The sequence below is a fragment of the Nicotiana attenuata genome, chromosome 1 (assembly GCF_001879085.1).
Source record: "Nicotiana attenuata strain UT chromosome 1, NIATTr2, whole genome shotgun sequence".
Lineage (NCBI taxonomy): Eukaryota > Viridiplantae > Streptophyta > Magnoliopsida > Solanales > Solanaceae > Nicotiana > Nicotiana attenuata.
The window spans coordinates 14,936,606-14,948,059 of NC_031989.1; positions in this window are offsets into that span (position 1 = coordinate 14,936,606).

An 11,454-nucleotide genomic window follows, 5' to 3' on the forward strand; every position below is an offset into this window, starting at 1 on the left:
AAGAGTATCAATTTCTTAAATGGCCAACCTGTATATTCTAGTTCTATTATTTATTTGAGCACACCATAATAATCAATATCTCCAACTTGGTTGCCATCACCACCTTGAACCCACACCCCACTGTTGTTGGTATTTTTATTTTTAGAGCAATCCTCTGTATGAAACTTATAACCATTCACTACGTACTTAGACATTGTTGTGACCTCAAGCCCAGGTCCCCAAGATATATCTTTCAAAAATTGATTTACACCATTATTTGGATTATTTACCTACATAGTGTTAAAAAAATTCATAAGCTAGCATAACTTACAAACATTATTTACGTACATAGTGTTAGAACATTATTTACGTACATATGGTTCTTTTAGGGATTGATAGATTTGTGAAGATCCTAATTAGTATATATAATTTATCATCAAATATATCTGTTTGTAAATTGATTCATCGACTTATAACTTACTCAGATGCACTGTTGAGTATTAAATATATATACATATATATATATATAATACGCTTCGTTGTACTACTTTAACTACAAATATAGCAAGTTATAGTATATGTTAGTGTATTCATCCCTTGTATTACAAAAGTGTTAACGGATTACATTTATATTATTTAGATAGTAAATATAAAAGTGATTAAATTTTGACTAATGTTGACCAAATAACCGACCAAAGTTGGTCGGTTACTTTCCAGATATTAAAAAAAAGCGACCAAAGTTGGTCGGTAAATATTTCCCCTGTATTAATCGACCAACTTTGGTCGGTAATTTTAAATAAGATTTCTTTATATTTTATAAAATATTTTAAATAATAATATAACTATTAAAATTTTTTAACTGGGTCCCACATTACCAACCAAAGTTGGTCGGTAATGTGAAATTTTCTTTGACTATACAATGCTGATTATCTGGGTCAACCTATTGACCACTTTACCGACCAACTTTGGTCGGTAATTTATATAAAATAAATATAAAATATTTTTCTCCCCTTTACCAACCAATGTTGGTCGCTAATATGGACAAACCAACTTTGGTCGCAAAATTTCGGATTTCTAGTAGTGAGATGTGATATATAAATATCACTGGGTATTGCATCTAGCATCATCAATCTATATCATGATTCAATCAAATGTTTAAGCTCTAGTAATTCCGTGCTAATTGTTCACGCTCAACTGTGTCTATTAAAAGACTAAGCGGACGTTGCAAATATAATCTGGGGTATTATGCCCAGAGTCGAATCCCACAAGGAATTAACGTATCAATTGCAGCCTTTAGAGTACTAAATTCTTATTAGTCAACCTTCTCAAACTTTGTGAATGACAATTGATGGTTTATTTAATAACTAAGATTGAAAGTCAATAAACAGATGTAAACTAAAGATGCTTAAGTTGTAAACAATAATGAGAAAGTTCTAAGGCAGTGATTTCCCCTATTGATGGAATCCCTTCTGTTTATGTTTCATACAAATTCACCAACACATTCTATCAATCATGAACACTCTTCTTACCGTAAATCTCTCCCGAGTAATCACAGTAATATACTAAATGCACTCTCCCGAGATACACTAGCTAGCTTTATTTATCACAGTTCACTTAAGATTACACCCAAGGCTTCGTTATCCCTAATCCCGCCTTTAAACCCGCAGTTATAGATCCCTCTTATACTTTGGGAGTGGTGTTGTTCAACAATAACCTAAATATGCACTCTCTCCCGAGTTATGCACACTACATAGGCACAGCTAATTGAGGATCCTGTCAATTAACTACAACAAACACATAGTTGAATAAATAGAGATTGAAACTAGCAATTTGTATTCACATAAACAAGAAGTTCATCCCTCAATAGGTTCCATCAAAACCTTAGACAAAAGATTTAGCTACTCATAACTATGGGTAAATAAACTAGAATAATCTTCATCATAAAAATTGCAAGAAAAATTAAAGAAGAAGAAGATATGATGTTTTGGGTGATCTCTCACAATTGTTTTCCTTCCAAAATACTCTCTAAATCAATCCTCCTCCTTTGGGCGAAGTCTAGTGTTTAAAATAGGGTTTTGGGCTAAAAATCCCGTGTTTTGCACTTAAGTCCCTGAACTTTTCCGCCTCTGCCGCGGTTCTGCCGCGGTCGCGGTCAAACCGCGGCCACACACCTTCTCTGAATCTCAACTTGTCCGTGACAGTCTTCTACCGCGGTTCTGCCGCGGTCTCGGTGGAACCGCGGCAGTCCTTCTTCAGGCATGGCTTGAGCTGCTTCGCGTGGTTCACTTGGCGGAATTTTACGATTGGCCGCTTTTTCTCCATATTTGATCCCAAAAGTACTCCATAGCCTTCTCTTGTCATATATCACCTGCAAAGCATGAAAAGCACTAATAAGAGCATTTTGTTATCACTTTTATCATCAAAACTATACAAGAAGGTGGTTCTTTAGGGCCTAATTATAGTTAAATTCACCTATTATCACTAATATATCTCCGTTAGGCTGATGAATATATGATTTGACACTAACGAAAATTTGGTAATTTTGTTGGAAATATATCGTTAGGGGACTGCATTACTCACATATATGGTGCATGCGTGTCCATATTTTACTGGTATGAGGCAAAAATAATCGCAAGAAAATTAGAGACGTTGATATAACAAATTGGATTTGGAAAAAACATTTATATATATATCAAAAGTTCTAACAATATTCTGATAGCTTAGAATTTAAAAAAGCCTTTAACTTTTTTTTATATATGATTTAGGGAAAAGAAATAATGACGTTCGTGCAATCTGAAAATAGCTCTAAATTTGGCTGGATGATTTCTATTCTAGAAACAAAAAAGAATTGGTGATTTTGTTGGAATGCAATATTAGGAAAATTTTACTGAAAACAAAAGAGTACTGTCAGTTGTCCCTACTTTAAAATTAATCAAAAATCTTTATGCTTGCCACATAACTTATCTCCGAATACCAGAAAATTCGAATCGAATTTATTAAGTAAGATCCATTTAGAGAAATACTGACTTCTTTCGTATTCGGAAGACTGTTTTAATTTATTTTTTTTCGAAAACAAAATTAACTGGTGATTTTAATCGAATCAAATTATTAGGAAAATTTAGTCCCCACACATGTAAATGTATACTTGTTTATACTCTTTGCTTCAAGTATGACTTGGGCAAAGAAAAGTAGAAAATTTAGACAAAGAGAATTGAATTTATTGGAAGACAACCTCTACAGTGGGGTCCAATTGAAATTCTTGGTTGACTTTCTAATATTTGAGTCGACAGCCACCTCTATTGCCTTTGACTTCAATAGAATAATTATACTATGTACTAACTTTTCTTTGCGGGGGGGGGGGGGGGGGTAATATTGACTCATGCGTTGATACAAACAACGTCTTAAACATGCATTTTGCTTCCTTTAGCTTTTTTCGTGATTTGTTTTGATACGATTGTTAAAATTACTATAAAAGTTAAAAGCATAGTGTAGTTTAACTATTTATTGGAAATAAGTGTTGTTACACCGAAAAGAGCTGAATGCTTTTTTTATTATTTTTAACCTCTATACGGAAAACATTTAAGGTTTCACCTACTAATAGTGAGGGAAAAGTGATCAATCAGAGAGAATTTTACAAATTGTACGTTTCTATAAAGCTGGAGATCACATGCATAATCAAATATAAGTAAATGTAGAAAAGAAAAGAAAAAGGCAAACGTGCTTTTATTCAGAAATTTATGTGATCTCTTTCTTAACAATAGAATGCATGAATCACGTAACATTTTGGACGGAGTTATATAGTTGCTATGTTAATCAAAAGTGAAGGGATAATTCATTGTCTAGCTACAGAATAACATGAGTTTCATGGATTGGCATTTTCTCAAGTTAATTCATTAAAAGAAAATAGTTTTGCTTATGCAGATTTCTCCATTTAAAGCACGTGGATGCATCTGTTTGGAAGCGAAAAACTTGGATGTATGATTCTCAATTGTCAATAATAATGGATTTGCCCATATATTACTTGTAAATTCAACTACGTAATAAAACATTAATTTTAAAAAGGAATGTATATAAAGCACTAAGCTAGGTAATACTCTATAAACATCAATATTATTCACGAAAACTATATTATTCGCATGAAAACGGATATTTGACTCCTCTAACTATTGATGCATTTTTTCCCAACACGATTCTTTACATCCAACTTCCCTTGATGATATCTCTACTATTCCGTATCTTAAGATATGTCGAAAAATTATGATTCCTTCATGAGCAGAAGCAGCATATTGATCTCCTTCATGATTCATTCGATAAAATTGAAACGTCCATACACTACAGAGCTACTGAATTGCTTGCCATTAGAATCCTCATGATCACTATCCACACTATCATATTATATTCTCCATCGGTATCATGTGCAGTTTCCTTTTTTTCACTTTCACCTAATTGGTATTCAGCAACACCTATATATTAAGGAGTAGGGTAAAAACTTATTACGTACGTTCCTTAAATATTTTGAAACGAAGACAAGAGCTTTCATTGAATGGAACAACGAAAACAAACTTTTGTTTCCGTAGCGGCTTGGTCCTGATGTTAATCTTAGTTGTTTTGATTTGGTTGTTTATGTGTAGAAACTTTCGCATATGCGCATGACATAATATATAAAGGTAGATTATTTTCCTTTTCCATCTTCGATTAGGTTTTGCGTCCGAGAAATTTATTAACGTTCAAACGAAGACTAGAGTGAAGACAGTTGGAAATCAAAGGCTGGGCTCACCACCCATGTAGCTAGAAAGCAATATTGAAACATGCATTTTGCTTAAGCTCCAAGTATATAAAGGATTTCATATTGACTTTTGTGATGCAAATAGTCAAAAAATTCTCTCCGTTTGGCAATTAACTCAACAATTCTTTTGCCAAAAAAAAAATGCAACTTTAACATTATATATATAAACTTTAAAGAAAAACACACAATAGATAAATATCTCTAAGTAATTTTTAGGTTTTCAAAGTCTTTTTCTACCAACTACTAAATTATACTTTAAATTTTTTGTCAGTTTGGACGTAATCTTATGTAGGAACATCCTTCCGAAATCTCGGCTTTTTTTAAAACAAATTAATTTTAATTAATTAGTTCACTTAATAACTACTCTAATTGCGGTGTCGAGATTATCTGCCCTAAAAGTCTCTAGGTTTGATCTCAGGCATTATTATTTTTCTACAATAATTATTATTCGTAGCAATTTGATAACGAAGATCGTAAATTGCAGAAAACAACTCAAGTAAAGAAAGAATTAGTCTGAGAAATGGATGATGTTTTACACTTCAATACCACACAAGAGGGGGAGGGTGATTCGTGTGGTACCCAATTTTTCGTTTAACCTGATTATAGAAGGACTTGGTTCTTCTATGTGTTCCAACTACTACTGTTGCGAAATAATAAATACAGAAATTAAAGAACACAGAGATTTTATGTGGAAAACACCTGGCTCAAAAGGTTAAAAAACCACGACCTACTTTCCAGTAGGATTTTCCCAAACTCTCCACTAAAATCACTGAGCCAAAAACTGCATTTACAAAAAACTCTTTTGTAAACCTAGGATTAACTCTAATCCCGTTGTGGCACACAGCCTCAACTGTTGCGACAACTTTAAGTTAACTCTAACTTGAAAACTCTAAGTACCTAATACAATTGCTTCTAGATAAAGCTGAAAGGTACAATATTTAATCACCTACTACAATTGAACTAGAATAAGAGACAGACACTTGGAACTGGTTCTTCTATCTGGTTCAAGTAGCTTCAGGATTGCACGGTTGAATCACACATAAATTGCTTGCAAAATCACCTTGCTATTTTGCTCTCAATTCACGTTTAACTTCTGCTTATGTGCATTACCTGTAAAAGAGAACAACACTGATATTTATGGAGTTAGTAAAAAGAGATTGACTAGAATACAGATGCTACTCTTCCTTGGCGGAAGAGTTCTAGTTGGTCTCATCCTCTAACTCTATCCATTTCTTAAGCCGTGTTTCTCTTTGTGTAAGGAGTCTTTCTCCTTATCCAATATGCAACCTTTTCGATCATGATCAAGAGATATTACTTCTGATAAGTTAGGTTTATCTCCTTCACGTGCATCTCACATGTTTGAGTTGATCATAACTGTGCTTCACAAGATGGACCTGGTCCATGTCTGAGTTCCTTTCTCAGTCTTTAAAACTTCACCATTACTTGGGCTCTTTTGTCAGTCTTCAAAACTTCACCATTACTTGGGCCAACAAATTTCCCATTTTTGATGATGACAAACTCTGTGCTTTTCACTCACTTAGGCCCTGTCAGAACTCAACTTATTCATCAATACAAAGTTAGAAAAATTTACTTATCATCAAGGACCGGGTTCATTAGGTTATAAACATCACTTATTCAGAATATATAAAGCATAATATCTCTTCCCCCTTTTGGCATCATCGAAAAGTTGCATAAACAAAGTGTGATTCCCAGAATTTTAACAATTACTCATGGCCACTGGGGCAACTGCAAGTGCAATCATGGGTTAATCATCAGTAATCAAGCAAACATATTCAAAACTATCAAGGATATATTAACAATCAACAAGAGCAAAAACAGTAGATTTCATTGATATGAGATATGTTGCTACCACAATCCACAAAAAGAAGCAAAAATATTCAAAACATGAGCAAAAGAAAGAAAAATCCCTAATCTGGGAGATGAAGGCTACAAGTCCTAAGGCTTGGGATAGCTAGAGGGTTGGTTTTTGGGCTTGGAGAAGGTTCAGAATATTTTGAAGAATGCCATCATTCTTCTCCTTTTCCTTGGTGAGCTCAGTTCTGAGAGCATCCCTCTCAGATTCAACCTCTACTAAGCGAGCCTTCAGCCAAGCTATCTCAACATCCTTGGCCCCACTTTCCTGAACTAGAAACCTAACTTTACTATTGATAGGTGTTTTCTTGGATGAACCGGGTTCATTGGGAATGGCATTGACTGGATAGTCACAAGCAATCAAAGTATTAATGCCAAAATGGTCCTTGCTTGTGGCCATTTCCCATTTCTTCAGAGGCACCTTGCAACGATCCAGAACAGTAGTCAGAATAAATCCATAAGGGGTGGCATGGGCCTTGGAGCCATTGATAACCCTGTCCAGTAGCTTGATGATGAATGTAGGCCAGTTGATTTGCCTTCCACTTTCGAGACACTCCATCAGAACTAAGTCCATATAGTTAGCAATGTGCCTTCTTTCTTGCCTGGGCAGTAGGCACTTGTTGACAAATTCAAATAGGACTTTGTGGCAAGGCTTCATATCACTCTTGTGCACAAACTTGGCCTCATTCACTTCTTCAACATCACATAATTTCTTAGTGATTTCAAGTGAAGGAGAAAGGGAATCTAGACTTGGCCATCTTTGCCTAGTATATAGTCATCATATCCCTCAGCAGGGATGTCAAGAATCTCACCCAGCTTCTCTGCATCGAAGGTCACTTGAACCCCTTTCACTTGGCTAGTAACTCTGCCATCCTTGACCTCTGCATTGGCCATGAATTCAATGATTTCATTCCTAGCTAGCCTTCCATCCATCCGAAGGACCATGTCCTTCTAGCCCTGAGCAGCTAGTGCATCAACCAATCGAACCATTCCTGGTTCCACCAAGTCTTTCAGCAATCTACCCTTCAAAATTTTTCTTTTGCCAAACTTGGCCAGCTTGTCTTGTTCACCATCAGACTCACTCTCTTCTTCATCCTCAGCAATTCTAACTGGTTTGTTTTTCACTGCAGACCTTGTCCTCTTGGCCAATGAAGGTTCAGCAGCCTTAGACCCTGATGAAGACTTCTTGGAAGAAGTCTTGGTCCTTTTAGGCTTGGGGGTCTGAACCTCTACAGTTGTATGTTCCTCCTAATGGACCTGTTCCATCTCCTCAACATCAACAACCTCAGAAGGCTCTGCAACCTTAGCTTTTCCTTTGTCCATCCTCTTCTTCTTGCTTTCAGCCAAAGCCTTTTGTAATTCACTCTCACTCTGTTTTACCATACTTCTTGTGGCTCTCCCCTTTGGCAAGGGAATTTCAGCAGTTGTTGGGAGAATTAGCCATTCTTTTCTTGGTATTCTTTGTAGTGCTGTGAACCTTAGGTGTTGGTGTTCTCCTTTTCTTGGGATTATAACTGGCACCTACTTTCTTCAGAAGGTCTGCTAGGGTTTCTTCAATAGATGAACCGGGTTTATCCACATGAGAACTCAAATTTACCAAACACTCAGCAGCCTCCCCTGATCCACTTCCCCCTATTTTCTTGCCACTTTCTCCTACAATTTCATCCTCAGTCCCACAAATTGCTGGTCTAACCATCTCAGAGGTGGGTGACGAATCCACCACTTCTATCCCTGTTCCCCTCACATCACTGCTTGCACCCTCACTCTCTTTTTCTTTTTCATTTTTATTTTTACCTCCTCTCCTTCTCAACTCAGGCATTTCCACATTTCTAATAGACCCAACAAGAACAAACCTATTATCTACNTCTAACCCGCAGTCCCAAAGTAAATATGCAGGGGGATCTATCGAGAATCTAACCCGCAGTCCCAAAGTAAATATACAGGGGGATTTATCGTAAATCTAACCCGCAGTCCCAAAGTAAATATGCAGGGGGATCAATCGGGAATATAACCCGCAATCCCAAAGTAAATACGCAGTCACAACAAGAAGACATCCAGAAATGAAGTTCAAAGATATAAGGCAACATGTAGTTCTAGCCTAAGATGCTTCACGTAGTACAAACAAGGCAACTTGAGCAGATAGGCAATTTGAACAACTAAGCATGATTTTCTAGCTAACACAGTCTATAATTTGCAAATAAAAATAAAGAAGATAAGAAAGAAACTCAGTCCAAATATTTAAAGTAAAACCAGATTTTTCCACAATTAGCTCAAGTACGCGCTCGTCACCTCACGTACAAGGCATTCAATTACCAATATCATATCCTAAGGGGAAAGGTCCCCCACACAAGGTTAGACAAGCCACTTACCTCGAATCGGCTCCAAAATCAACTCGAAATCACACGTTTGCACGAGTATCCGACTCCAAATGGCCCAAATCTATTCAATTCAATTACATATCGTAAATAACATCTCAAGCAACTGATTCTACTATTTAATTTAAAGCTAAGACGCGAATTTAGGTAAAATGACCAAAACGCCCCTCAGGACAACGTCTTGGAATCGGATAAATTTTACTTTTTCAGAACCCTCGTACTCTCACGAGTCTAACCATATAAAAATCTCCCAAATCGAAGGTCAAACACCCACTCAAAACTCAATAGTTTGGTCTATGAAGTTTTCCCCATTTTTCATTCAAAAATCCGAAATTAAAGATGAATTCGTGATTAGATTAGTGGGTTTTAAGCATAAGAGAGTAGAGAATCGTTACCCAATAGTTGCCCTCGAAAAACCTTCAAAATTTCCCCCAAATCTGAGCTCCTAAGCTTGTATTTTGATAAAAATGGCTAACCCTCGGTTTTGAAATATTTATAACTGCCCAGGTGTTTAATAAATCACGATCGCAAAAGTGGGGCCGCGATCGCGTAGAGTAAAATAAAGGCTCCAGGAAAAAGGCCTACCCTTACGCGTGAAAAGGCTTGCGATCGCGGAAGAGGAGGAGCTGGCCTTACGCGATCGCGTCTGAGGACACCCGAACGCGAAGAAGGAATGGGCCTCTGGGCCACCGACTCAGTCTACACTTACGCGAACGCGAAGGAGAAGCTGCGAACGCGAAAGAGGAAAGGGCAGAGCTACGCGATCGCGAATCAATCCATGTGATCGCGTTTAAGGAATTGGGCACCCCTCCAAATTGCTCTATGCGATCGCGTGAGCTAGGACGCGATCGCGAAGAAGAAAATGGTCTGCAACAGCTGAAGAGAATTTCTGCAATTTTGAACAACACAAAAATGCCCCGTTGAGCATCCGAAACACACCCGAGGCCCCCGGGACCTCAACCAAACCTACGGACATATCCCATAACATCATTCAAACTTGTACCAATCCTTAAACCACCTAAAACAACGTCGGAAACTCGAATTGATCAATGATTTAAGCCTAAGAACTTCAAATTCTCTCAAAATACGCTTTCGATCAAAAACCTAACCAAACCTCGTCCGAATGACCTGAAATTTTACAAACACATCCCAAATGACATGAAGGAGCTACTGCAACTTCCAAAATTCCATTCCGACCCTCGGATCAAAATTTCACTATCGGACCGGAAATATCAAAAATTCAAACTTCGGCATTTCAAGCCTAAATCAGCTACGGACCTCCAAAACACATTCCGAACACGCTTCCAACCCCGAAATCACCTAACGGAACTATCGGAACCATCGGATTTCCATGCTGAGGCCATCTTCACACTGTTCCGACTACGGGCAACTTTCCAACACTTAAGCTCTCATTTAGGGACTAAGTGTCCCAGAACTCTCCGAAACTCAAAACCGAACATCCCGGTAAATTCAAATTAGCATAAATAGACTTGGGGAAAGCAGTTAATAGGGGATCAGGGCGTTAATTCTTAAGACGACCAGCCGGGTCGTCACATAGTGTTATCACAAAAAATAGGAATACAACCAACTTTAATGCCAAAATCCATCAGCTGATGTTTGATCCACAGCAGTTGAGCACAACAAGAGACAACAGCAACATACTCAGCCTCAGTAGTGGATAAGGCCACTGAATTCTGCTTTTTAGTGGCCCATGATACCAGACATGAACCAAGAAAATGAGCCATACCTGAGGTGTTCTTCCTATCCATAAGGAAACCTGCATAGTCAGAATCAGCATATCCTACTAGATTAAAGTTACTACCTTTAGGGTACCAAAGGCAAAGGTCAGTAGTGCCCTTCAAATATCTCAGTATCCTCTTGACAGCAATCAAGTGGGATTCCTTAGGATTTGCTTGAAAACGAGCACAAAGCCTTACACTGAAGACAATGTCAGGTCTGCTAGCAGTAAGATACAAAAATGAACCAATCATACCCCTATACAACTTCTGATCAACAGATGAACCAGGTTCATCTATGTCTAATTTAGTAGATGTTGCAATGGGTGTGTCTATTTCCTTTGATTCATCCATTTTAAACTTCTTAATCAACTCTTTTGCATATTTCTGCTGATGAATCATGGTTCCATTTGGGTTGATCTGTAAGCCTAAGAAGAAGTTAAGCTCACCCATCATACTCATTTCAAATTCACTCCCCATTAATTTAGCAAATTCCTTACTAAGTTTTTCAGTGGTTGCGCCAAAAATTATGTCATCAACATATATTTGTACTACTAATTGATCCTTACCTTTTTCCCTCAAGAATAGAGTGCCGTCAATCTTACCTCTTTTGTATCCATGTTCAAGCAGGAATTTGGATAGGCGTCCATACCATGCTCTAGGAGCCTGCTTGAGTCCATATAGGGCCTTGTCCAGTTTGTATACA